Below are 27,627 nucleotides of genomic sequence, written 5' to 3' on the forward strand. Positions count from 1 at the left end.
AAAATCTGGTCACCCTAAGTTCATGTTACCTCTGAGCACAAGGAAAGGGCAGTGACCGCGTACTCAATATTCACTGTCTCAGGGCTGGGGACAAACCTTCTCCCTACATTGTTGCATTTACCTTCAAGACAAGCCAATGAGGCAAGTGTTACCATCCCCATTTCCAGATGGGGAAACTGAGGTTTTAGAGGTGAAGGGTCTTCATGGTGTAACCTGTGAGTAGCAGTATGGTTTCCAGAGCATGCGCACTGGATGGCCTCTAGGGCTGGTAGTTAGGGCTTCATTTAGGCTACAGATAAAAATGCAGACAGAATGAGGCGAGCCCAGAGACCCCCAGCTCAGCACTAGGAAATTTTCCATCCAGGTAATTCACCAGGATCCACTGGAAGTCTTTGGAGTGACCATTTAAACGAGTGATTTTCAACCAGTGTGCCATGGCACACCGATGCACTGTGAGGTATCTTAGGTGTGCTGTGAACATTTTTCAAGATTATTAATTGAATTACTTTTGAAAGGAGTTCAAAGCACAGTAAGTATATTCTTCTTTTTTTTTACTCTTTTCTTGACCCACATAATTTAAGTGGACGTTTAACTATAGGTTTGAGTGTGTTGTGAAATTAAGAAGGTTGAAAAACAGATTTAATCTGAAAATTTACCCAGTGGTATCAGCCAACATCCCTCCATCATGTTCCCAAGGAGCTCATGAATAGTTTTCTCAAAAACTTTGATGAAGACCAGAGATGCCTCACTTATGGCCTTTTCCTCACAAAGTTATTGGCCTTGACCTGATCTTGGGGAGAGAGCCCCTGCTGGATTCTAAGGACCACCGTTCTTCACCTTCTAACTCCTGGCCTGACAGCCTTCGAAGCTACAGCCCAGGGAGCTGAGATTGAAGGCGGCTAAGGCTGACACTAGCTGAGTGCAGGTCCAAGGTTAGACTGGTAGGAATACAACGTCTTCTTTCTCCAGCAAATAGGTGGCAGGGCAGGGAAATGGTGCAGACTGGAGAGGAAGCAAAGGACTCATGTGGCATGAATCCAGCTGACTGTCCCCCTTTCCTGCTGTGTAAGTCTGGAGCATCAGGCTGTGCTCAGCAGAAGCGGCCACACCTCACTCCCCTCCCAGGGCATTCAGGACATAGTGACAGCAAGTCATTGGGGTGTGTGGAAATTAATTCCATTTATTAGCTCTTACTATTTGCCAAACATTATGCACAGTGCTGGATTTACATGATCTTTTAAAATGCTTTAAAAATATTTTTTAGTGGTGGCAGGTACGATGGCACATACCCGTAATCCTAGCCCTCTGGGAGGCTGAGGCAGGAGGATCTCGAGCTTAGGAGTTTGAGACCAGCTTGAGCTCCTAGAGCAAGACCCTGCCTCTACCAAAAATAGAAAAAATTAGCCAGACATGGTGGCAGGTGCCTGTAGTCCCAGTTACTTAGGAGGCTGAAGAAGGAAGATTGTTTGCGCCTAGGAGTTGGAGTTATAGTGAGCTGTGATTGTGCCACCGTATTTCACCCTGGACTAAAAAAAAAAAATTTTTTTTTAGCACTGAAGTACATGCTCTTGGTCAAGAAATCAAATACTACAGAGTCTTATAATGAAAACTAGTCCCCACTCCTGTGCCAAAACTCTCCCCCATGGCAGCCTTTCCTAAATCTTTCTATAGAGACTTCTCTAAGTACATACAGGATTTCTTTTAACTTTCAAAAAGACTGGATGATGTAGACGCAATGACTACCCTTCTTTCCAGATGATGAGATGGTAGTAGAGTGGCCTAAGGACACACAGCCGGCATGGGGCAGAGCAGGATGCAAACTTGCGTCTGCTTCTCTTCAGGCCCTGCTCTTAAAGGTCAGTCTCCACCCTGACATGGGTGATAAGGATGTGCCTCCGGTCCCGGCAGGCCCTCTGGGCTTCTGGGGCACCTTCGGTTCAACAGCACTCATGGTGGGCACAGCTAAGTGACATCATGGGATTACACACAAGTGACTTTTCTTTGCCCTGGAGGTTTGTTTTCAAGTCATCTTTCCAGTGTCTTTGAGTTTGTCCGGCTCCAGCCACTGCAGACGTCTCTGATCTTTCTGTCATGATACAACTGCCAACATGCCTTTAGGAGCTGAGTCTCCTGGGCCCTTCTGTTCCTCCCAGGAACCCTGCAGCTCCCTGTCTCTCCTCCTGTGAGATAGAACTCATGGCATTTACCACCACCTCTGTTACGAGGTTGCAAAAAAGACCATTCCCTTCCAGACTCAGCTTTCATAAGCAGTGGTCTCCCTTTGCTTCGTGGCCACAGCTATTGCTTGAGAAAACACGTGCGCAGCACAAAAGGAAACACCAGGGACCAAACCTGTATCTGTCGACAGTGGGGCCAGTGGTTAGGAGATTCAATTCAGATATTCAGATGAGTCATCAATGCCCGTAAGGGCATTCACTTACTAGCCTTGCTAATCTGACAAGCTACTCTCTTCCCTGTAACTGATTCCTCAGCTAAAAACCTGGAAGGGGTGTGGTGAGAATTGTGGATTATAAATTACAAATGACAAAGATGCACTTTGAACTCTCCTGCCCACAGCCAACACGCTATGCCATTGTTACTTATTTGTAACAATAAGTTGTGTTGTGGTGTTCAGCTCCCTGAAGCTTAGCCGAGGCATATACACAGACTGCGTGCCTTCCTCACGCCTAGGAGAAGTCAGGACAGAAATGATCATTAACCTTAAAAGAATTTAAAGGTATAATTATTAGGCCCATTTTATCAATGAGTCCGTAAACTAAAACAAAGGTACATGACCTGCCCAAGGTCATGACGGGATGGTTCCCAGTCAGAAGGAGGCACTAAGGCTCATGTGGCCTCCCCCACTAATAACGCTGGGGGGCCTTGGGCAAGTCACAGGGCCTCTCTGAGCCCCTTAAAGAGGCAAAGCTGCACATTCTAATGCAGTGGCAGCAAGCAGAGCAGCTGAGAGGCGGAATCCAGAGTCAGAGCCTGGACTTGAATTAGGGGTCTCTTACTTACCGCTTAGATGACCTTGAGCAAATTACTCTCCCCTTACCTTAGTTCTCTTATCTGCAAAATGGGTAGCATCAGAAGAACTCAGAAGAAAGCCTAGCACGTGCATGCACAGAGTAAGTATCAATTGTTGTTATTGATTTTTATTTGGCCAGCCTGGCCTCCAACATCCTTGGTCAGCCCTAAGCTCTGAGTCATTACCATGATCCTGCTTGTATTCAGGGCACCACATGTGGTTTCCATAAATCCCCAGGTAGGGGTCTTAGGCAAGAGCATGAAGCTTTTCCCCTAAGAAAACAGCCACTTCCAAGTGCCTAACACTTCAATTTGAATGGGAAACTCTATTTTTCCATTTGTGTCTGTGACACTGATTATAGTGTTTTCACCTTTCCCATGCAGTATGGAAATCCTGAACAAATGTCAGAAAGAATTCTGAGTCCACAAATACGGAATATTATTAAAACTCTTAGGAGCGAACCATTTCCTCCATTACCAGAAGCTTAAAGGGCGAATATTTTCAATTACATTATTCAGTAAATATGCTAGTTAGGGCCCAAACACTGTTGTTATAATTTGTGGTTAATAGGTCAGTGGTTCATTCATCCAGTTGGAAAATATCTGTGCCTCCTCACGAGGAGCCAGGCATTGTCCCAGGCTTTGTGATCGGCAATGACAGCAGCTGCCCCTACTTGCCAAGTGCCTGTTGCATCAGATCCCCCCTTTCCACCCAGAGAACTATTTCGGGGGCATCCTCACCCTCTCTGCTCTCACAGTGAGCTCTCCCAGTGGGAGGAACTGGCACATTAGGTTGAAGGACAGGGAGGTCTGGGTATTTATCCCATTTGCCCAATAACATCATGAGACCCGGAGAAAATTACGTCATCTTTCACTGCCTCGGGTTTCCCATCTGTGAAATGGGGCAAATAGTAATACCCCATAATTGTGGCTTAATGTGTTCAGAACAATGCCCGGCCATGAGGCACATGGAAAATGGCAACCCTTATTCTTTATTATCATGTGGGATAGTCACTCTCCTACAGTTGCACTTGTCAAGTTCCAGCAGCCACCATTCATCTTGCCCCTTTGGGACTAGGCAAGTAAGACTCTTAGCTGTCACTCGATGAGTGCTTCCCTAGCCCTTGCTGGCTTCTCTGTAATTAGTCCCCTCACAAACCCCCAGTCCTCACTTCTCTATTTGGGTGCACCACCCCTCTCTTGAGGGAACCCTAACTCAGATGCTGGTCTGAACCATGTTCTGGGCAGTGTTCATGAGTTTTCTCTAGTGCATACGACAGCCTGGTGTCTCGTATGCACTCTCTCTAATGCATACAGTAAGGGAAGTCTTATTGTGCCCATTTCTACTGATAGGAAGGAATTCCCATTCTTCTTTGGGGCATAAAGTTCAACCCAAGCCCCACAATTTTAGGAAGTAGGTAAGCTGAGTTTCAGATGCAGGCCTAGCTTTCAATGCCTGGTAAAAATAATATATTCACCTTTGACTTCCAAAAAAACTTGCACACATGTAAAAAGGCAATTCCAATTGTATGTGATAACTACTCTGCTAGGAATAAGAACAGGAAACTCCACAAAGGCCAAGGGCACTTGAGACTAGGGGTGGAGGTGGTAGTCAGAGATGGCTTCCTGGAGGAAGTGATATTAATCAGATTCATGAAAGGTGGGATATCATTCTGGCACCAGGGAAGAACTGGAATATGCAAAGGTCCAGTGGGCAGAGTGAAAGACAGGAGTGTTTTTTCAGGAGATACAAGCAGGTCAAGAACCCTGGAGCAGAGAACTTAAGGCAGGGGGTGGGGAGGGGCCATGACAAGCCATGAGGCTGGGTCACGGTGATAAGAAGCCGGGAATGTGTCCCCGAGGAGATGCGACAGACATTCTGTCTGCCGAGATGACGCTTATAGGGGCTGCTTTGGGAATCTGCTCATGATGGCCAGCTCCTTCAGGACAGAATATCTTACTTTTTATTCAAACCTTCAAGCCTAGCACAGAGATCTGTGTACCACAGGTGCTCCATAAATAACACTGACAACTAAAAAGGAATGATTGTTGAGAGGTGTTTCTTTGAGTCTACGGGAGATGCTACCATAGCTGGGACCAGTTCCTCTGTCCTTCCTACCTCGGTACACAGCAGCCTCCCTTCTAACTGCCAGCACCTGTGTTTTCTTGCATGGAGGTCCTCCAAGGTTTGAGGGCCCACCTTGCTTCCTGCAGACCCGAGGTGTGGGAGAATTTCATTCTTCTTTGGGGAGCAGCCCTCGGCCAGTGACTGATGGGAGCTGCTGTATAAGTTCCATGTCTGTCTCAACAACGCAGGAGGGAGAGCACTAAGGCATGTGGGCACTGCCGGTGCCCAGAACTCCACAGTGGGACTGAGCCTCAGCTGCCTGCCACTGTCACTTGCTTGATGACACCTCATTCCTGGGTGCCCTTGCTCCCCGTCTCACCTCCTTGTTCCCCCACCTTTGCTTCTCATGTCAGCTATCTGCCTTGAGGTCTGCTTCTGGGAAACCCAGAGTAAGAATGGTTCTTGGTTTCATAGGATGATAGAAAAGTAACCTTCTGGGAGCAGGAAACACCAGAAGTCTCCAGCTGGGTCATTCCCCGAGTGCACAGCGCAAGGCAACAGAGGGTCTGCCCTGTGCACAAGGTGATTCCTGACACTGCCTTCCAGTCTCAGCTCTAGACACAGCACCCCGGAGGGGAAAGAGAGACAGGGAGTGAGTCCAGGCTGGGCTACAAGTAGGTGGGTGACCATGACGGAGTTAGGTAACCTCCTGGAACCTCAGTTTCCTCAGCTGGGAAATGGAAGCCACACCTACGTGCAGGGCTGTGATGATGCTCAAGTGTGAAGACACAGTGAACTCCTCAAAGGGACACGGGGCTTCTTCCTAATGTCTCTCCAGGCACCACTGCATTCTAGCTGTTTTCTACACACTTCTGACGTCACGACACGGGCGCCCCTATGCGCCTGCACGCCAGCCTCCTGGAGGTGAGACTCCGAGGGGATGCAGCCACATTTCACTCACTGCATCCTCAGCGGTCAGCACCACACCTGGCATGTGGCGAGCACTCAATGAATGTTGTTAGGTGAACGATGATAAAAATGAAAGAATCCCCAGAAAATCACTTACCAGTGAGGATGGTTTTCTGGAGCGTTTGCTCATTCATTGAATCTTACAAAACACTGAGTCTTTGCTGGGCACCAGGCACTATTCTATGTGACAACACAATGATGACCAAAGCCTGCCTCTCCCCTCCAATGGGGGCTTAACCTCCAGGGGAGAGCGGTGAGCCTCAACAAGGCAGCGGGCCCACCTGGGGAGCAAAGCGAGCACCTATACTGCAGAGCTTCTGAATCAACCTCTGGGGTGGGGCTGGACACACGGACTCTGAATAGCTTCTCAGGAAGAATGAAGCCCTGGCAGGTGGAGCTCTCTGGGACCAAGAGAGAGAAACATCCCCCTTCAGAGAGTGGGGGGCTGTGAAGCAAGGCAGGAGGTGCGATTCAGTCCAGGGGTTCTATATGGGGGACAAGGATGTTGGGACAACTTTGCCTCTTGGGGGACATTTGGCAGAATCTACAGACTTTTGGTTGTGACGGCTGGAGGGAAGGTGCTGGGGGTATCTCGTTGCCAGAGCCCAGAGATGCTGCTACACACCCCAGAATGCATAGGACGGACCTCTCGCCCTCCCGCCCCAGCCAAGAATTATCCAGGTGAGCTGAGACAGCCAAATCCAGACTAGAGGGGCAAGGAGCAGGGACCACTTCAGAAAGGCTTCCCTGTGGGGGTGACAGGGAGCTGAGACCAGCAGGGGCAAGACGTAAAGTCCAGCAAAAGCCTGAAAGCGACCGTGGAGAAAACAGAATCTGAGGTGGGCCAGAGTCACCATCAGTCTGTAACAGACGCCAGATGGTGAACCCACCAAGCCTGGCTCCCACCTCTGCTGCCACTGTCTTTGGGTTGTTTGGGGTTGTCTGTTAGGGGAGGGCGGGGAAGGGAGAGGGAAATCCGGTGGCCTTGCTCAGCCACTTTCACTTTGACATCCCCACCCCCTTTCCAGGCTCAGCACAGGAAAGGGGGGAAGAGAGGGCGTTTCAACCCCGGTGACCACTTAGACTGAGCCCCCAATACCACCTTCAGGCTCACTGACCCCTCTGCTCCCCAAGCATCTCCTGCTGCCACTCGCTGGCCCCCAAGAGCTCTAATCTGGGGGCCAGGGGAAGGTTCTTGGGAGACAGCCTCCTGGCCTCCCCCGGCCTGGAAAAAGTGACTTTCCAAGAGAAACAGGGATCCACAGGGCAGTAAATAAACCCTGCATTCCGGAGGCAGATGGGGTGGGAAGGGCGGCCAGGCCCTAGTGACTGTCCAGTGAGGCCCCTCCTGCCCTATGCCAGCCCGTCTTTCCTGCACACCCACTACACCCTGGAATGCCCCGGCTTGGGCTCACAGGAGCCTTGCAGAGCAGCCTGCCTGCTCCACACCACGTGGGCTTCCCAAGGAAACATCACATCAATTCTGGGGCGAGGCGATGTGGGTGGAAAGTCAAGTCCTTTCATACGAAGCTTCCAGAAAGGCTGGAGTCAACAGGCTGCTTGCTGGAGCTAGGGCAGCAGTGGGCCTCTGACAGGCAGCCTTACCTACAGAAACCCTGCCATCCTGGGACCAGCCATCCTGAGAAGAGTGACTGGGAGACTGTGAGGCCACATCCACTGTACCAGAGGGGACAGAGGGGGACACTGAGGATGGAGAATGACCTACTCAAAGTCAGTAGTTGTCAGGGTTACTCCAGGTCTCCTGACCCCTGCTTATGTATGAAATTTCTCTCAGGCCACATTCTTATTCCAGAATTGTAGATGAAATTCCTTGTCAGCTCACCCAAACAGAAAGAGACTGCCCGGAACTGGCAGCCATGTTCAGCTGTGTATCTGGGTCATGGGCAGACAGACCATGAAACATCTCAGCTTCCTGGAGTGAGCACATCTCCCTGTGCTCCCAGGGGTCCCTGCATAGAAGCCCATGTCAAAATCCTGTTCAGAAGAACATTTGTCAAGTCCCAGCTTATGAAACTTCTTTTCGCGAAATGAGTCATTCTGGGAGATCTGCAGGAATATGTTTGCTTAAGTATTTTATTAAAAATCATAATTTGCCCAATATGCCCTGTGAATTTTATTACAGATACTTATAATGAAGTAAGTTGTTAGCAATAAATAGTCCCTTCCTATAAACCTAGAATTAGGAATTTTTTCATGGGTTATTTTAAACAAACTGCCAAATGCTACAAAAATGGACGGCCTCTTTCCTCAGTGAAAGCCTTGAGTAACTGAGTTGATGACCTGCACCTCACAACCTACAGATCAACCATCAGCTTCGACGAGCCTTTTACACTATTAGAGTTGTACACAAACACCTGTCCACTGCCCACAAGACTCAGAATGATTAAACTTTCAGTGGCATTGTTTTGGCTTTGTGTGTGTGTGTCTGTGTGTGCACCTGTGTACACATGCTGTAACTCCACTTGTAGGTTTTCTTTGTTTTAAACAGCTCTTTCAAGCATGCGTCCCATGTGGTTTTGAAAAGGAGAAAATGTCCTTTGTTGTTTAGCTCCTGCATTCTGCACCCCTCACCTTCCTTTCTTTGGGAAAAGACTTGGCTTTTCAGTGACCACTAGCTATTCTCATGATTAACTCAAGCACTCGCTGTTAACCTGCATTTAGACTTAGCACATGGTGCAAAGATGTTTCATCAGTTGCCAGGACGAATCACCAATATGCCAAGTCTCCAACTGCTTGAGTGTCCCACATAAGGGTCGGTGTGGGTCCATCAGCACTGCCTGGCTCAGAGATTCCACAAATATTTACTGAGCGCCTACTCTGCACAAGAGGTGTCCACGACAGCCTGGGGGCTCCACTATGCTGCCCACGACACAGATACTCCCCTCTAGGTCTTTCCCGAAGCCCAGGGCTACAAGCATGGCACCAGCTTCCTCTGAGTGCACCTTACAGAGCAGAAAAGCCAGGGACCACCATGACTCAGGCTACAGCTACTATGTGAACCCATGACAAGGGAAGAGGACAGGACGGGATGGGGACAGGATTAAAGGGACAGAATGATGACTGGTGTCTTCCATTGTCAAGGCCTTTTATACTATAGGACGACTGACTCTGGCTGCTGCAGATGAGCTAGGAGGATCCAAAGAGCACTTTCTTTTCTCAAAAGTAAATTCTAATGCCCATAACTCCTGCAAAGCAAAGGAGATAGTGCTCTTTGCAGAATCTCAGAGAGAAGGAAGTTTCCTATTCCTATTCCTTGGGATATAGCCTTGCCCACCTTGAGGGCTTGTCATTCTGGACAGGGAGCCTTACAGGCAGGCTTCCTCTTGGATTTTCAGCTGGCTAGGGACCCCAGCCAAGTCCTCTATGCCATGGAGATAATCATGTCACAGTATTAGTTTCTGGGAACAAAACTCCAACATTTAAACCATGAGGTATAAAAAGCTAAAAAAAAAAAAAAAAAAAAAAAAGCAAAACAAAACAAAAAAACAAAAACCCTGAAGTCCACCAAAAGAATATTTAATAGACACGCTTCTCTGGATTTTTACTTCCCTCCACTTCCAACCCCACCCCATTTTTAAATGACTAACTTTGCCACAGAACTTTGCATGAAATTCTGATACTAAGAAAATAATAAGAAACAGCAACACACAAGCAAAAACACACAGGGTGCTGGCGGTGGCCCAGGGTCCATTGCTAGATAGTGCTTGATTTTGTGCATGTCATTTACCATCTCTGTGACACCTCCCTGAACCCTTCCAGCTGAGCCGGAAGATGGGGCTTATGCCATCTCTCTGCCCTATCAGTGGTGATAAGGATCAAAAGAAAAGGCTTATTGTCAAAAGGGCTAGGAGTGCTGAAACATCTCATCCTTAACGTTAAGGAAGGATCTTAAGAAAGTTCCTTAATGTAAGGGTGGGAGGCAGGAACGCTATTGGTGTCACTGATGTAGTTTGTTGTTCTGGAATGAGCTTTAACATGGAAACACCTTAAAGTAGCAGAGGGGCCCTGGGCCATTCACAGCTTAGAGAGAGCCTTGATTTCCTCTCTGATAAACCCCCCTAAGAGATCTCACATGTTGGCTTTAATATTGGTTGGCTAACTATTCACCACAGGAACTCTAGCACAAAGCTAGTAACCCACAAATGCTTGGCTGGTTAATTGCAGGATCAGTTTGTTGAAAAGGGTCTTTCCTTTCTGAGCTGAGCCCATCTGCCACATGCAATGTTTTCAGGGTCAAAATTCAAACATGCAACCATTCTGGGGCAAGATTCTGTCCTACAAAATGACCTTTGTAGGACATTTTAAAAAACTTTAGGAACTTCAGCAGAGAAATCAGTCTAGATTGAAAGCAGCATCTGTATCTCATTCACCACTACAGTGCCCCAGGGCTCAGTGTGGTGCCTGACACACAGTAGGGTCACTTGGCAGGTGTGCAAATATTTCCCCTATGACTAAATAAAGTGTCCAGCATTACCAACATCTCTGGAATGTACAGGCATAGCTAAATACAAAAAAAGCTTCTAAGCAATGGTGTTTAATCCCTGGCCTTTTCTGTGACCGCCATTACACTTACCACCTCACAAAGAGCATTGGGTTTAGAATCAGCTAGACCTAAAAGGGAAGCCTGGCTCTGTCCTTTTCTAGTTGTGTGGCTTCACCTCACTGGGCCTCAGTTTGCTCATCTGCTCCACAGAGATAATCAGGCCTCTTCCGGTAGTAAAGTAACTGTAAGGCCCTCATAGGGTGGAGTATACAAATTAATTCAAGTAGATCTGAGAATCGCCTGGCACAGAGAACTCTCTTGGTCAATGTTGGCCATTAGCATTACTATTGTTACGCTCAGCATCATTAGTGCTTGGCAGTAATTAGAGGCTCATTAAACGTTAATTTTCTTTATGCTAGACTGCATGCTCAATGTAAAATCAAACTTTAATGGCCTTCTTCAAAATGAAAGAAAGGTAAGTAGGCTGTAAACAATTTTTTTTTTTTTTAATGTTTGGTGGCGTTTCAGGTCCCCACATCTCACTGGGAGGGATAATTGGGTGCTGTCCTTAGAGCCGAAAATGGCACTGGACTAAGTGTGAGGAGACCTCGTTCACATCTGGCCTTTGCCACAGATACTGCCAGCCTGGTCCCAATTCATGTCCTGATTCAAAGAGCAGGATCCTACTAGAGGTAGAAGGGAACTTCTGGATGCCTCACTGCACAGAGAAGAAAACCAGGCTGGGAGGAGCAATGCTTGCTGAGGCAGCACAGCCAGGCCAGGGCCTGTTGGACAGAAACACGTACAACCTACCAGATAGATACATGCTTCCGCCACACTGTCGGGGATCCTCGCAGTTAGGCAGGGTTGTGTGAACAGAAGTGACACCTTTAAAAAGTGGGGATGTATCCCCTTTCATTTTCTCTTCCTCTCCTCCAGCAGCTGGAAAGCCAATTGTTTCAAATAATGTGGGTACAAAATTTTGGCAGCCTGGATCCCTAAGTCACCGCTTGAAAGAAAGCCACCTAGGAGAGCTGCTGTTCTATAGTGGGCTTCATGAGAGTCAGAAATAAACCTTGCTCTCTTAAACCACTAGGATGTGAGGGCTCACCTGTCACTGCATCATAGCTTAGCCCAACCTGACTACTCATACATCTCATCCAGTCCTAGGGGCTTCATGGACACTTGACACAGTATGGCCTATTATTCTTCCTTACTTAAACATACACATGCAATCGCACACACACACACACACACATGCATACATACGTATAAATAGTGGGTGGAAATTCTAACAAGACCACTTTCCCTATTACACAAGGTGGCCCAGTAAGATTATTAAGATTTAGTAAATTTAGCCTTCTCTTTCTCATGGTAAATGTTTTTTTTTTTTTCTCACCTCCCCAGGGGGGCAAAGAAATTGGTGACAAAACTGAGAGGACAAGTATTCAAAGGATGAAAAGCCACATTAGTGCTAAGAAGCCCCTTCAAAGGGAAAGAGAAAAGATGCCCTATTACTAGATCCAGTTGTGTGCTGATTCACAAGCAACATCTCAAACTCGGGAGGGGAAGACCAGACCCGTGCCTCCACATCCTACTTGGACAGAATCTTAACGCCCTTTATGTAAGAGCCCTGCACTGTAGTAGGGTTAAGTACACAGGTCCTAATGTTACTCAGCTGGCTTCAAATCCCACCTCTGAGTTACTATGGAACTCAGGCAAGTTAATTTCTTGAAGCCTCAGTTTCCTCGTATGTAAAATGGATATAAAAATTTCTGCCAAATGGGGGAGTTAGGACAATTAAATAACATAAAACAAGGTATTGTATACAACATGCTTGGTTCAACAGCTGGCATACAACGTTTGTTTCCTTTCTCCCTACCACCTTAGAGTTGGTCTCAAATTCAGACTCCATCAAAATAAAAAAAATTTTAACATTAGAAGTAGCAGAAAGACCCTGCAAGGACAGCAGGGCTCTGTGTGCCACATGGAAGGTGGAGCTGATGCTCCCAAGAGAATACAAAGGATACGGCCAAGCCAAAGGGAGAGAGTGGACCCAGGTTGCACTTGGAGGCCACATGTCAGGACAAGTCAGAGAAACAGGGTCAGGGAGGCATGCAGGTTGGCCAAGAGCCCTGGAAGTTAGGGCAAAGCTCACCTGGGACAGAAGCTACCTGGACTGCTTCCCGTTGCAAAATAGTCATGACTGTTCTTCAGGCTATGGCAAGGATCTGCCACCAGGGGCAGCAGTGAGCAGCAACTCATTCTGAACCTGTGCTAACCCAGGAACACAAACATCCATTTGGGCTCTTCCGAAGAGCCAGTTATTCATTCATTTGACCATCCAACCACTCCACAGACATTCATTGTGACCCCACAAGGTGCTGGGAACACAGAAATAAACAGGAAACTTTTCCTTGGGGTGGAGGGGTGGCTCATAGGTTTTCAGGAAGGCAGATGTACAAACAGATCAAAATCATGAGCTAAGATTTCTTTCCTTTCTTTCTTTTTTTTTTTTTTTTTTGAGATAGAGTCTCATTTTGTTGCCCTTGTTAGAGTGCCATGGCATTGTAGCTTACAGCACCCTCAAAGTCTTGGGCTCAGAGATTCTCTTGCCTCAGCCTCCCAAGTAGCTGGGAGTACAGGTGCCTGCCACAACGCCCGGTTAATTTTTAGAGGTGTGGTGTCACTCTGGCTCAGGCTGGTCTCAAACCTGTGAGCTCAGGCAATCCACCCACCTTCGCCTCCCAAGTGCTGGGATTACAAGTGTGAGCCACTGCACCCGGCCTGTGAGCTAAGATTTCTAACAGGTATTTCCTTGGCACAACTGGCCTCTCAGGGGAGAGAAAGCAAATATCTCTAGAGCAGAAATGAGTAGATTTGCTAACCTTGGGAGATAAGTCTTTCCAGGGAGAAGGAATGAAAGGGAAAAAGGATGGTGAATTTGGGATTCAGGGGTCAGTTTGGAACGACTTGAAGTATAGGGTATATGGCAGAGGGGGATGGAGTTAGAGCAAAATATGCCCAGTGGGTGGAAGTCAGCTTTCAAAGAGCTGCTATGCCAGGGTCAGGAATTTTGCCTTGATCTTATGAGTCAGAAGTTACTAACTGGCAGTCTGCAAGTGGACTGGAGAATGGTTAAAATCTTTTTGAATTTAGACTGGGCATATGCTTCCTACTTGGACCTACTCCCACCACTTTGTACCATCCTGCACTTGAACTCTTTACTTTCTCAGGCTATCTGCACAGCCCTTAAACACATTTGGGTTTATGACCCCTGGGCAACTAGCAATCAGAGGAGGTTTTAAGAAGATCGGTGAAACATGAAAAGATTTGGTGTTTCAGAACCACATGTCAGTGCAGTCTGCAAGGGAGAGGCTGGTGACAGATGACACAATATGCATTCCTTCCAATAAGACTTCCTCTTTCCCTCTTATTGTAAAAAAAAAAAGAAACAGATGCAAAAAATCAACTCCGGAGGAGTTTCTATTCACTTTTGTGCAGTTAGGACCAGCATGATGTCACCCTCCTATTTTAACACATGTGGACTTTTTTTATTCAATTCTATTTATCAATTCGACAACTACTTATTGAGCAACTCCTCAGTTAGGGCTAGGTGCTCAGGTGGCAGGAGGTGGGGCTGTGGCTGTGGGAATGAGCGTAAAGTTCCAGAGTGCAGCAAACTCGAGGTCTCAGCAATGACACTGACACATGAGAGCACTGGTGCACAGGACAGAGAGGCAGACTTCCAAGACACATGGGGACCTACAGCATGAGTGGTCCACACGCAGGGCTGGCCAGCAGGTGGGCACCAGGCATGGTGTATGCAGGGCCAGGGAGGGCAGCAGTGGGGTCTGATGCCTTTGGAGTCATAGTCCTGCCAGCAAGTGGGCCCTGAGTTTCAATTATAAAGAGAGGTGAGTCCTTTTAAGCCACGTGCAGAATATACGTGGCCTTTGACCAATCAAATCAAGAAGGCTCCTACTATTTCCACCATTTTTGTAACTGATACATCTCTTTGCATTCAGAAATCTTGACGTTGATTCCCCAAATCTCCTACCAGAGATTAATTAGTAGTCCCTTCCCTGACACAAACCCTGAAAGACCAGCTGGGTCAGCTGGTTATAAATAAGACCAATGGCAGGGTTCCTACTCCCTGCTGGGGAGAGCCAAGGGTTATCAGTTCAGCAGAAAGAACCCAAGGCTGCCCTGTCCTTGGCTCCCCTTGGACCCTGTAAGTATTATCCAGCAGGGGTTTTCTCATGTTGAAGGGGCACAGGAATTGCACTCTGGTTTTGGTGATGACAGAACCAGATATGGAGCCTCTGTAGCTCAGAGGGGACCCTAGGGGCTGGGCACTGTGGCTGGGAACAAGACGCCTGGGTGAGGTGCAGCCAGTCTAAGGGAGCCTGGATGTCTCTCTCATCTCAGGCCATTTCCTGGTCACTGGGTGATGACCCCTGCTTTTGTGGGTTGTGGGTTGGGCTTCCAGTCACACATGCAAGGCATGAGGATGTCCCTCAAGCTACAGTGACTCAGAGGCATCCTCATGGCACTTAAGGTCAGAGATATGTCAGTGACAATGACAATACCAGCCAGCATTTATAGGGCATGCCTAGAAATCACAGGTATGATGTTCTGTAATTCTCATAGCAACTATATAAGCTGTGATTTGAGCTCTGCAAGTCTAACCAGGCTAGCTGGGCAGGGAGGGGGGACTGCAAATCGAATGGTTCTCTAGTGGGACTAAATGCCATCAGGAAAAGGGCAGTGGCAGCAGGATGGCCATCTTTATGCCCAACCCAAGGACTGAGCACAGTGCCCTATATCAGGAGCTGGGTGGTAGCATGGGCCAGGGAGCAAAATTTAAGGAAGCTCTTCTTCTCAGGTGCTGCCCTGCACTTCTGTGAAGCTGAGAGTGGGTACCACCTTAAATTTTGCACACTGGCTACCTCATTTGCTTTAGCCTCATTCTGGTCCTGGGTCAGTCCACTGGCCAGAATGGTGTGGGAGCCCTGCTCTTCCATTCTAGCCATGTGTCCCTCCTTTGCTTGTACTTCAATTTCTTCACCTAAAATGGAGCTAATGACAATACCAAAGTTTGGCAAACGCATGGCTAATAGGAACATAAAAATGATGCTGCCACTTTAGAGAAGTGTGACCGTCTCTCAAAAAGTTAACCAGGGAGTTACCATGTGACCCAGTGATTCCACTCACAGTGAATTACTCACAGCAACTATCATAATTGCCAAAAAGCAGAAACGACCCAATTGTTTATCAACTGGTAAGTGGACAACAGAATGCGGTGGATCCACACAATGGGATACTACTTGGCAATAAGAAGGAATGAAATACTAATATGTGTTACACGGTGGATGAACCTCAAAATTATTATGCTAAGTGAAAGAAGCCAGACACACAAAATCACATATTATATGGTTCCAGAAAAAGCAAATCTATATAGACAGAAAGTAGATTAGTGGTTGGGTAGTGTTGGGGTTGGGGAGCCAGAGAGAGGGGAATGGAGAATGACTGCTCATGGTTCAAGGGTCTCTTTTTAATGTTCTAAGGTTGCATAATTCTCTGGTTGCATAATTCTGTAACTATACTAACAGACAATAAACATTTAAAATGGATGAATTTTGAGTATGGAAATTATATCTCAATAAAACTATTTTAGAAAATGAGGGTAATAATAATACCTATGGCACAGAATTACACAATGGCTAACACAACCAGTAAGTATCCTATACACCGTATTAATATTTGATATTTATTTTGCTCAAATAAATATTTACTGCTCAGTTAAAGACTGCTTACAGTGCCTAAAAGTTCCCTTATTTCTAGGGGGACTTTGGTGGATTACCGCAGGCAGTCATGGTGCTCTGTGTCCCTTAAGTGATCTATGCATGCCCACGCAGGTTCTAATCAGCTCCTTCTGGCTGCAACAGCCGCTGCAGGCACCTGCCCAATGGGAATAAAGCTCTTCAAGTCTTGGATTCCAAAAACCTGGGTTTGGGTTCTGGCTCTGTCCTTCATATTACCTACTTGGTAGGGTTGCTGTACCAGTGACATGGTGTGAGAGTATTTGGAACACTTGATAAACTGGAAAGTAACCACAAGTGAGGAAGCCCCCTGGCAAGCCCTGACTGCATGCCCATCCTTGCTGTTACCCTCAGCGCTGGCTTATGGCTCAGCCACCTGCTCTAATCCATGAGGAGGTTCCACAACTCTTTGCAGGAGCCACAGGTGCATGGAGGGAAGGAGGGGCTGCACTGCCCCACTTAGGGCAGGACAAGATCCACCATAAGACTGCCTGGCTTCCAGAACCCTTGAACAAAAGAATTCCCCATTTTGTGCTTCCTTGTCTGATAAATGGGGATAACAGAATCCCAGCATCTTTTAGGACTGTCTGAGCACACCCACAAGAAGCTCTTAGAATGGTACCTATGACGTCAGCAAGAGCTATGATTGTACACACACAGCAGTCATTACGGTGAAGGGCCAATGACTGTGAACTTCCTGAGGGCAGGAATATTTTCTTCCTATGGCAGGTGCACAGTGAGTGCTGAGGGGAAAGAGGAACAGAGTGGGAAGAGAAGGTGCTGTGGTGAGCTGGCTGGTCAGGGAAGACCTAAGAACACAGAAGGGCCTTAGCTAGACTGGAGAGAAGACAGAAAATAACACACGACCACGGGCTCATGGCACCTTACCTTTCTGAGCCTCAGTTTTCCCAAGCGGGACAAGATGATCCCTACAGCTTCTTCCGGCTAGAACATTCCTCGATTCTACTAATGCATCATGTTGCTGGTAGACTTATCCCACCCTAAAATTCCCTTCCAGTGATTCCAGAGAACATTATTTCTTGTACCAGGAGATCCATAAATCCCATTTCTACAAGTGCCAAAGTCAGGCACTGTCCAAGTTTACACCGTTGAACACAGTCCTTCGTCTCTGGAATGTCTTTCATTAACCCACAAAGTGGTCAAAACCATTTCCTTTCTGTGGCTCTGTGCGCCCAAGAGCCTCTGCTCTTGGAAACAATATGAAGTCATGTGAAGGCTTTGAGCTCTCCCGGACTACTTGTCTCTGGCAGAAGTTCACCACATGCTCAGAATCAATTTTGTAATACAAAGTTCTCTGGAAGAAAGTAACAGGCAGTTCTATAAGAGATAATGAAATGGCAGAGTGCTCTGTGAGGAGAGCTTAGGGGAGAACCAGCCTTTAATCTACTCCTGCCTGGAACCCAGCCCTCCTCCTAAATGTCTTGGCCACAGGGCAGTGTCTTTCTCCAGCTCCTAGCCGTCAATCCACATCCCTCCATTATCTGCCCCTACACACAGACAGCAGAAGCACACCCCCTGCCTGCCAGGACTGCCATTCTGGCCTCTCCCTGCCCCCTCTAGGCCACCACCCACCATAAACAACTCGGCTGTGACATCCAGCTCTGACCAGGCTGTGTGCAAATATCTTAAAGGATCCGTTTCTAAAAAGGCAGGGTGCTGTGCAAATAAAAACAAATTGGAAAGGTCCTCTTCCATAGGCTGTGGAGATCCCTGGGAGTTCTGAGTACACCCGGGGGTGGAGGAGCCCGAGATGGCTTTGTCCGTAGAGCTGATCGGCCTAGTCTTATATTTTAAGAACAGCGGGAACGTAATATCAGCTGAAAGGAGTTTTCTGTGCGCTATTTAACTAAATGGCTCTGCAGCTGGGGAGAGCCATAGGCAGACGTGTTATGATTCAAAGGCTCCCAATTACAATGATCCTCTTTTATTGTATAAAAACAGCAACACAACCATTCTCCACCCTCCCTCCGCCTGCTCCCTCCACCCCCAGTCCCCACTGGCTGGTGAGGCCTCTCTGAATCCCAAGAGCAGCACCCAGACTCTCCTCTGGCTCCAACTTTGCCAATCTCAGCCCACTGGGGTTCCTTCTCTCTAGACCCAGAAGGAAAGAGTGGAGAGGAACAGGGGAAAGAGGAACAGAGTGCCCCGGGACAATGTTCTGTCATGAACATTGACAGAAGCTTATTGTCTCTTTTGAGGGGGGCGGCTTGAGGAAGGCTACAGATAGGCATGGATTTGTAACTCTCTCCTGTTACAACTAAATGCTCTGTCCCCCACATCTAGGCACCCGCTATTGGTAAAGCAATGGGGCTGTCCCAAAGCACGATTGAAAACCGTCCCTTCTTCCTACATGTCCTTCCAGGCGATGTGGGGCTGGCCTCCAGGATACTTACACACAATGTCAGTAAGCTCTGAAATCAGACTGCTCTGAGTTCCAAGACTGCCACCTTGTCTCTGGGATCTTGACAAATGCTTGACCTCTCTGAGCTTTGCTTCCCTATTGTTAAAGTGGATTATACCCCTGATCTCCATTTACATCTCACAGACAGATCAAATGACATAGTGAATGAAAGCATTTAACAGAGCACCTAGCAAGTCGTAGGTGCTTAAGTTCTGGAGCAGGTGCTGTTCTATCTGGGTTTGGCCATGACACAGGCTGGCCAATGTGGTGTGCTTGTGGCATGTCTGGCTGTGTAGGGAGCTCTGTGTTTGTTCAGTTTCACCAGCCAGAGTAGACAAGGCTGTGGGGCACAGGGTGGCTATGGGGGCACACATGCCAGGCCTGCGGAGGAATGTTTTTCTCAAGTCTTTCTGCAACACTGGTTTTAACCGTCACCTCTGCAGTGCGTGCATGTGTGCATAAATACAGGATGCTTCCTCCTCAACTTAGACTTCTGCTCCCTCCTCGGTTTTCTGCAGATGTTCTGGAGTCCAACAGCTGCACCTGCAGGCATCCAACCAGGCCAAGCAGAACCTGCAGTCCAGGAACTCTCATACATCACTGTCCTCCTGCCTTCCTCCACAGCAAGCTCCTTCTTTCTCTCCTAAGTGGGCCCTGGGCCCCAGCAGGGAGGATTACCTTCTAAAGAAGGAGCTAACTCAATCTGACCACTTCTTGTGGCCCCAGAGAGATACATGAATCTATTCCCCATCTTGAACTTCATAGCAAATGGCTCCTGGAATTTTGTTAGTTTCCTCTGTAAGATAAACACAGCATGGGCTTCCCACTTTTCCAGTCCAAACCAAGCCTGTGCACCCCTAAAATATATTTCTTACCCAAAAATGAATGCCTGGGTCATACCCCTTAATATTGGTCCCCCACAGATAGTTAGCACGAGAATTTCATTCACTGCAGATTCTACCCGTAAATACCATTGCAGTGAAATTGTGTAACTAGAGTTAGTCTCCTCTGTTTCCAGTATTAGAGGCTAGCAGGGAGAGAAAGAGGAAGAAGGAGTGTGAACTGTGGCTTTTAACAGGTAAACTGCCACCAGGGGCAAAGCCAGACATCAGCAGGAAAACTGGCTCTGCTCCTGCTTGTCTCGACTCCATTTTAAAGTTTAGGTGAAGAGAGTCATACTGTTGTCAGGACTGTTTCTCTCCTTGGGGTCTGCTACACACACATACACACACCTATTGCCAACCAACCCCTCTTAAATGCATGATTTTACAAGCACAGGAACAGAAAACAGATCACGGGTGGATGTTCTAAAAATCCCAACCTGTTCAATGTAGGGTGGGGGCCTCAGAGAAAAGAGGGGCAAGGGAAAGAGGAGGGAATTTTCCCCCCCCTGGTGAAAAATGAGACGAATTTGGCAATACTAAAGACAATGTCCACCTTATTGCCTACCAGTGGGTTATGTGCACAGCCAAGCAGCCTTCCTTAACAGCACTGTCTGGGTTTGGCCATGACACAGCATATTACAGCACCTGAACACCACACCAGCATCTTGCTGTGATATTCCCAAGACAAGTTTCCATTTCAATAGCTGCTCAGACTTGCCATACAATGAGTGCAAGTGTGTATGGGGCAGAGGGAGAGGTAGGAAAGGAATGGCAATGAGATGGGACAATCAGGGTCCTACGGATAAAACCCACGTGTGTTATTTACTTGCTACCTCCACAGAAAACTCACATCTGAGAGGTGGTGGCTGTGATGATGACAACGGTGGTGATTATTTGCTGAGCACGATCTATGTGTGAGGTGCTATGCTAAGGTCTTTTATAAATTTCTTAAAATTTCACAGTAACCATACAGCACACACTAAAATTATCTCCATCTTAGAGATGAGGAAACAGGCTCAGAGAGGTCAGTAATACCTCAAAGTCATAAAGTGAACAAATTGAGCAAAGAGAATCAAAGATGTGCATGCTTGCTGGAGAAATCTAGATGAGGGGAAGGGCTCTGAGGCCCTCCTGATATCATGCCCTAATGTAAAGCAAAGGTCAGGGTCATGACCACAGTCATCCTGCTGGTGAGTGCTGGAGCTTTAGCAAGGACCAGGGAGTCCCAAAGGTCTGGAGAAAGGCAAGTGCCATGCCTGGAGAGTAAATGATGAAATGGTGCCCCTGTCCAGCCTTTTTAGTTCCACCGAGTTACAGTAAAAGTAAGCTGGCTGCCTCCTGGTTACAGGTGACTCACATCAGGTTAGGCTTGGATTCTTAATGGCCGGATGGAAAAGAAAATCTCCCTGCCATCCCTCACAATTCTTTTTTTTTTTTTTTTTTGAGACGGAGCCTCAAGCTATCCCCCTGGGTAGAGTGCCATGGCATCACGCTCACAGCAACCTCCAACTCCTGGGCTCAGGCGAGTCTCCTGCCTCAGCCTCCCAAGTAGCTGGGACTACAGGCGCCCGCCACAGCGCCTGGCCACTTTTGGGTTGCAGCCATCATTGTTGTTTGGCGGGCCCGGGCTGGGGATTCGAACCCGCCACCTTAGGTGTATGTGGCTGGCGCCTTAGCCGCTTGAGCCACAGGCGCCGAGCCTCCCTCACAATTCTTTACTGTGCGCTGTCTCCTTTTTGCCCAGAAGCAAAACTGTCCCATGGTCTGAAACTTTCCAGAGCTCATTTTGTTTCAAATAAAAAGCAAGCTAGTCTGTCTGAATGAGGTATGCTGTGGTCAGTCTCAGTCCTGCCTTCCTGAAACACATCACAATTCCTCCTAAGGAACCTGCCATGGCTCCCAGGTACCTTTTTCAGGTCCGATCCCCAAACCTGGCGCCAGCTTTTTGCCAGCTTTCCCTGCCTCCTCATCTCCACCTCCCCAGGATACACAAGGCTCCCAGAATGCGGGGTTACTTTTGCCAGGACACCTTTCTTCCTCTTCTCACTTTAGGCAGCACGTGCACCAATTCGATAACCGTTCCTCCATTCACCCTTACAAGCTGAACCCCAATTTATTCATGGCAGCAATGTGCCTAACTTGACTGCCCTGTGGCAGATTTGGGTCACTAGGGTACAGCTCTGGTCAATGAGCTAAGGACAGAAGTCCTTAGGAGAGGTGTCCATTCCCAAAAGTAAAAGTGAGCCATTCTAGGTAAAAGCTCCCTGTGCCACATTCATTCTTTTTTCTTTTTCTTGGAATGAGACGCGAGGCCTGGAGATGTGGCAGCCACCTTCCTGCCACAAGATGGTAAATCTAAGGCCAATGGCCAACATTTGAAGGAAGGCACAATGGAGAGACACAGACTGGGTTCCCAACTGCACAGCTGAGGCATCGTCCCACCCACCCTGTTGTTGTCTGATACAAATAAGTCCCCATTTGGTTAAGTCACTGGTGGTTAGGATGTCTATTGCTAGCAGCTGAATGCAATGATATCCGATACACCTCCGGTCATTGTTCCTCCCCATTCATGGGTCAGTTCAGCTGCTGCCCCCTCTAGGAGATCCTCCAGGAGTCCCTCAGAGCAGAATAATCACGTCCTTCTTTGTGCTCCCACAGAATGTACTTACTTTCCTCAATTATAGCACTTATCTAATCCTGCTTGATTTGGCCTAATGAGTGTTTCCCTGCGGTCTGCTCAAACTCTTGGAGGGTAGGGGGTCTCTATCCCACCGGCATCTCCGTGATGCCTGGGGTAGTGCTTTGCATGGCGGTGGTGGGGGGTTCCATCTCCCCAGCATCTCCATAATGTCTGGCACAGGGCCCTGCATTGCAGCAGTGAAGTGCATGTGTTCTGGGGCTGGTACTCCGCTTACTCGCTATTTGGTCTTGGGCAAGACAGCTAACTTCTCTGTGCCTGCACGTCCTCCTCTACAAAACGGAGAGAATGAGAGTACTTAGAGCACAGGGTAGTCATGAAGACAGAATAGGCTAATCATAAGTACTGGGATGGCATGTGGCATATAAAAGTGCTCAAAGACTGTGGGCACTTCTTAGCATAATGAACACGACCGTTGCACAAATAAATGACTGTATCAACATACAGTAGCTATATAAATGAGTCAAGAAAAGAAATCCAGGTAAATCCCTGACTCTAAACCTCAGGGCAGTGGCCACTGTTCCTTTGTTCCTGCCTGGATCGTTTACATTTTCATTCTAACTACAACTTCCCGTATCTGGAAACTGCCACAGGGACTAGCTCAGGTTATGAAGTCAGACCTGGTTTCCAACACCAACTTCACTTTTTTGCTGTGTGAAGGCAAGTTTCTCACCTCTCTGAGCCTCTGTTTCCTCACTGGTAAACTGAGGATAATAAAGGTACTTAGTTCTTATGGTTACAGTGAGAATTCAATGATAGGGCACATAAAATATACAGCATCACGCCTGGCACACGGTAACAGTGTTAGTGTTATCAGGCATCCTCGTTATTCACGTTGTTCAATGTACAGCATTGCGGACAGACACTGGGGTGGGATCACCTTTCAGCCTGTCAAGATGCACTGCATTTACACCGTAAGAATACCCTTTCTTTCAAAGCCAGGAGATAGCTGGTTGATTTTTTCCCCCTTTATATGACAATTTTAAAATACCCAGTGTCCATAAAGTGCGAGTGCAAATCACACACGCACTTTCGGGACACCCTTGTATAGCTGATTTACCTTAAAACCTTGGCCTCCTGAAGTTTCCCCTTAAGTGAGAGCTGTTAACTTCAGGTAGATCCTCAGGCAACAGTAAGCCTGGCTGGAAGGAAGGCTACAAGGACACAGGAGAACAATCCAGGAGCAGAGCCTTGAACAGGAAGGGTATTTCCACATATAGCAGCCCCTGTTATTGTCAGTGACACTTTTCAATCCTCCTTGTAGATTTCTCTTCCCTTCTGGACTTAAAAGTAGATGAGTAGACAGCTTTATGTAACTTTCTCTTTAAACTTAAATCAAACCTTTATGTTAGTCCCATTCAACCACTTGACGGCCCCATTACTCTATTTTTACTATTAAACGTGCCATTTTACAAGATATTTATTCCACTTGGTCATCATCCGAACGTTTTTGGACATTAATGCCCTGAGACTGAACTGCTTAAACGCTCTGCCATCATAAACAGAAAATCACCTTTTGACTTAAATCGTGAAGAGCTCTCAGAATCTCAGCTCCTTCACTTTTAACGACATTGATTTCTACCCCACATGAAGGAGTATGTTAAGCGAATGTGAGTGTGTGTTTTATCAGGGTAATTGGGGGAGGTGTGAGCAACCCAAAGGGTGATGGGGAAAGACTCCTGCCCAACCGGGCCCGCCTCAGACCTGGGGAGCTGCTAACTTCCGAAGAGAACGTGAACATCAGAGCAGGCTGGGGAAGAACTCCAGGGCCTGGGTCCCAGGGGGCCGAGCTGAGTTAAGACTCTTCAAAGGGGGAGGGGTCTGGGGAAAGTCATTATTCATCGACCTCTCTCCTTCTCCACGCCCCAGACAAACAAAAGGCCACCGGCCAAACAGTTTAAGGCAGAGACCCCACTGGCCTTGAAGCCTCTCAATCAGGTGCAAGCCTGAGCAAATCACAATCTGGCTTTCCAGTCAAGTTTTCTCCCCAGCCTGACAAACCCTCCTCCTCCTTCTCCGCCTCCCAAGCTCCGCACAGCTCTGAGGCCAAAGGGACCGTCCTGTGATGCTTACTGATTTCCAACTTTCCGCTCATCTTCCTCTCCGCAGCCTCCCGCAAAGCGGCTGGAAAAAGGGCAAGTTTGCAAAGCCGAGGATACCAAGTCCTGGGGAAGCGACAAAGAAGCTGCAACACCAACAAAGATTAACCTCTTGTGGGGCAGACGGAAAGCGCCAGCTGCCGTTCAGGGGGCGAACGTGGGCTGGGGCTGGCAGCAAGCGTGGGCCAGCCGGCAGCCAGCATTAGGGCCCGGGGCCCCGCAGCCCCCTCCCCACCAGGGCTCCCCGGCACCTGAGCTGGGCGTGGGGACAGCGCCGCGCTCCGGCCCTGCCCGCGTCAGGTAGCTCAGCTGCCGCCCGCGCTGCGCGCCCGCTGCCTGCAACCACCGGGAGCGACGAGAGCAGAGGCAGCCTCAACCCACGGCGTCATGCTTCCTGCCACCACATTACGGCGAATCGTCACCAGGAGAGGGGAGCAGAGGGGAGAGCGGGGGAGGGAGGGGAGCGAACACACGCAGCCCCCAGCCTGCCAAAACGCGCGGAGACGGGGCCACGTCCCGGTGGCGTCCCCGCGGGACCTGCCCCGTTTGCACAAAGCGCCGCAGTTTGGCCAAGAAGGGAGGGAGACGGCCACGAAATAAATAAATAAAAACAGTCGGGTCTACGTAACGCCCTGTCGAAAGCGGACGCCATATTTTTTTGTGGCTTATGTCGACATAGGGAAACGTAGACATGTTTTTCCTCCTCCTCCTCCTCCTCGGTCTGGCTTCCATTTATCCAAACTTGTAATCAAAACTCTTTAAAAAAAAAATCTCCTTTCCGCTCTGTATCCGCTTATTTCCTCCCACCCGCAAAAAAGAGCCTGCACACCCCCTCCCTGTCCGTAACCTCCCCCCCTTCTAATCACAAACGCAGCCAAGTCCCATTAACAACACATTTCAGGAGCCGCGGCGACGGTGGCGGTGGGAAAGTTGGGCTGGAGTGGCCGGCGCCCGGCGTGCGGGTTCGGGGCTGGCGGCGCCGGGCGGGGGCGGGGGGGGCTCCGCGCCGAGGCGAAGTTTCTTACCTGCGCCGGGGCTGGGAACGCGGGGACCCGGGCTGGGAACGCGGAGACGCGGCACGGGCGTTCCAAAATGGAACTCTGCTGGCTCCCCCCACCCACTCCCCACTCCCCAGCGGTGCCCGGCTCGGGCTCCGTGGGAAAGAGGGGGAAAACCAGCCTGCCAGACAGACAGACAGACAGAAAAAGCCCCCGTACGCCCAACGGTGGCCAAAATTTTTTAAAGAAAAAAAAAAAAGGAAAAAAAAGGGGGAAAAAATGCCTCGATCAGTGGGGAATCTACGCCAAAACCCACATGATCTGTAACGTCAGCATGCGTATTTGCATACGATACCACCACCCGAGCTGCCACCCGGGCTCGGGTTCCGCAGAAAGTTACAAAGTGAAATTCAGCCCCCTCCGGAGACGCCGGCGAAATGTCATTTTCAGGCGGGAGCTATGGGGGAGGTTAGCCCCAAAGGCGCTGGTTACTAGCCAGGGTAAGGGGGGGGGGGGGCAGTAAATTAACTGAAAAGTCTGAGCCCAGTAACGGACTCGGTGGAATTTCTGCGAGAAGAGGAGGGGGAGGCGCGAGCAAGATCATTGAATATTAAGCAGGACCCGGCGCAGCGCGCTGGCCCCGGCCAAACCCTGTAGGTGCAATACCCATTTTCTTTATGAAAAGTTCAAGGTGTCACTGATGAGCTCAACAAACTGTTGATCCTGAGCACGTGGAGTGGCTAACCGTGGCGTTGAGGGGCGCGCTTGATGGCCTGGCTCCGCTAGAACCTCAAACCCCGCGACCCTCTGCAGTGCCTTGGGGACTGCCCCCGGGTGGAGCCGCCACGCGCCCGGGGCTCTGCCTGTGCTTTCACATTCGGAAAAAGGGTAACAATTTAGATTTTAAGGGAGACACATTTTACTCCTGGAATAGTAATGAGACGGCTTGGAGGAGGGAGGGGAAGGAGTCCCCACTTATATAACGACTTGAAGTTAGATCACTTTTTCCGGGGAGATTCCGGGATTTCCGCTCGTGCCAGGCCTGAGGCTGGTTAAAGATCCTCAAACTTTTTTCCTCAAGAGCCAATAAACAAACAGACGCCCCAGGGGCCGACTTAAACTCTTGCCGAGCCCGCTATAGCTGGGATTCTCAGACTGGGAGAAATGCACGCCCCTGCTGTGCACTTAGGGAAGTCCCTCCCCAGCGAGGCCAGTCACTTTCGGAATTAGGACCCTGGCGTTGGAGGCGGGAGCCGGTCTCTAACTGAGGCTGCCCCCAGGGTCCTCTTAGAGCAAAGGCAGGCCCGGATCTTGCTGCCCTTTGCCTGCAGCCTGGGGAACCGTGAACTTGCGTTTAGGGAGCCGAGCTCCTGCAACCGTGCTAGGCTAAAGCCTTCTAAGGGATTCGAGATCCAAAGGACACTTCGGCCCCTCTCGCTGCAACCTGTCTGCGCGGTGCGTGCGGGGACGGACCTTGTTTCCCCCCAGCGAGCTTGCGGACGCTTCTGCGTCTCCTGGGTGGGAGCCAGGGGATGCCATCTGAGCTTTAGTTTTGACCCTCTGAATGCAGTGAGAAAACAAAGGAAGCCTGGGGCTGGGCGACTCTGCGGAGTCCCCGCCCGCCCTGCAGATTAGCAGGCACGGCGCGTCGGGGCTTCCTGGCCAGCTCTGCTCTGGGGAATTAGAACGAACTCTAGCGGCCGTTTGCGACTCGACTGTGCGCGCGAGGGCAGCAACAGGTGGCCGTGTGCAGCAAAGTGGCCGGCGGCGAGGACCTGGACTGGGGTGGGGGTTTCTGGTCTTGGGGGCTGACTGACTGCGTGGCCAAAGCGCTGAGTGACCTTTTGGCATTTTCGTCTCCTAGGCTGGGGAGAAGAAAGCAGCTCAAAGATTTTTCTAAGGTCTCCTATAGGGCTCTCATTTCTCAGACCTAATCCCTAGGCTCCACAGAATTTTTTTTTTTTAACTATAAAAATAAAAATAGCTCAAATGCAAAATTTTTCTTACTGGCCTGCACCTGTTCTGTTACTGCTGATGCAGGGTTTGTTTATTTGTTTGTTTGTTAAGAGCCCATAAAACAAGTTCTGTACCCCATCACGCGATGCTGCCAGACGTGAAAGGTGAGCCGGC

At 48.9% G+C, this 27,627-nt stretch overlaps 1 protein-coding gene across 1 annotated transcript in view; it reads right to left on the minus strand.

Moving 5' to 3' along the window:
• Positions 1 to 25,871, minus strand: part of ZHX2 (zinc fingers and homeoboxes 2) — a 163,235-nt gene extending 137,364 nt beyond the window's left edge. The window contains exon 1 of the mRNA XM_003782373.3: positions 25,525 to 25,871. The gene's annotated coding sequence lies outside the window, so the exon portion shown is untranslated. The remainder of the gene's footprint in view (positions 1 to 25,524) is intronic.
• Positions 25,872 to 27,627: the final 1,756 nt, after the last annotated feature.

The sequence above is a fragment of the Otolemur garnettii genome, unplaced genomic scaffold (assembly GCF_000181295.1).
Source record: "Otolemur garnettii isolate 467f Iridium unplaced genomic scaffold, OtoGar3 scaffold00004, whole genome shotgun sequence".
Taxonomy (NCBI): domain Eukaryota; kingdom Metazoa; phylum Chordata; class Mammalia; order Primates; family Galagidae; genus Otolemur; species Otolemur garnettii.